Raw genomic sequence first — 1,220 nt, forward strand, 5'->3', positions numbered from 1 at the left:
AAACATAAAGAACAAAAGAAAATGCAGAATAACATGTCAGGGATATAATAGCCAAAATCCAGATCCTAGGGAACTCTATGGGAGAAATATCCTGGTTTTGTCAACAAATAATTTGCAAAAAAAAAAAAAAGAGGAGGGAGGAAAAAATCCATATGTATCTCAATATGAGGCTTGTTAAATGAACTATAGAACATCTGTACAATGGGATAGCATTCGGTTTTAAAAAAGAATGAGGAAGTTCTCATATGCTGATGTCAAAAGTTGTCTAAAATACAGTTGTCTTGTTTAGACTTTATTTTGACTTCTGTCCGATCAGATTGAGGGAAACTCATGATCTTATACATTGGAAATTTATTTCTAATCACAATTTAGAAAGACTTTCTGGAGATGGCTAAATTAATCTAAAGTTTCTCAAGTGTCTGTTGGGTATGGAATTCTAAGGGGTACAAATACAAAAGCTGTAAATGATTGACCAACCAAGCAAAAGGAAATGACAATCTCGTCAAGGAAAGGGAACCAGAAGAAGCCATCGCTAAGCCATGTACATAAAATATAAAGTAATAGTGCTAGCAATTGTTTTAGATGTTTACTTATTCTAAACCTTGAGCAGTAGCTCTATGTTATTATAATTTAAAATTATAAAATAAAATTTAATAATGGGAAAAATAAATATCATGTTAAAGTGCATTTCTGTATTATGCTTTTTGTTTCTATCAGGGAACTAAATATGTAAACTTACTGCTTCCTTTGTCTTTCATGCTAATCTTAAGAACTTGGAAAATTTTTAATGTTTCTGAACATTTGTTTATGAACTTGATACTTTGTTTCTCTGTGTGGGCCCAGGAACCATCAATTTTTCACTTTAAGCATCACTTTGTGAAAACTTAGAAGAGGGTACTCTGTTCTCTCTGTCTGGAAAGAAAAGTCTCAGGTCATCTTTGAGACCACTTAATGTGTTCTATTTTATTAAGATACTGAGAGAAGTAATTTTCTACATATTTATTGCTAGGCAAAAGTAACTTACGATCCTCGTGTGAGGCCGAAATCGATGGTAAATGTTGTATTTCTAATGTATAATCCGTTGCACTGGGTACACCTAAGTGCACCAGAGCACTACACTCTTTCACCTGGGGGTGTTTACTGATTTCAGTTTTAACGACTTTCTAAATAGTCATCTTGCTCACCATTTTATTCTTGGGCCAAGCTCAGACCAGGCACAC

This window comes from Equus asinus, chromosome 1, assembly GCF_041296235.1.
Source record: "Equus asinus isolate D_3611 breed Donkey chromosome 1, EquAss-T2T_v2, whole genome shotgun sequence".
NCBI classification, from domain to species: Eukaryota; Metazoa; Chordata; class Mammalia; order Perissodactyla; family Equidae; genus Equus; species Equus asinus.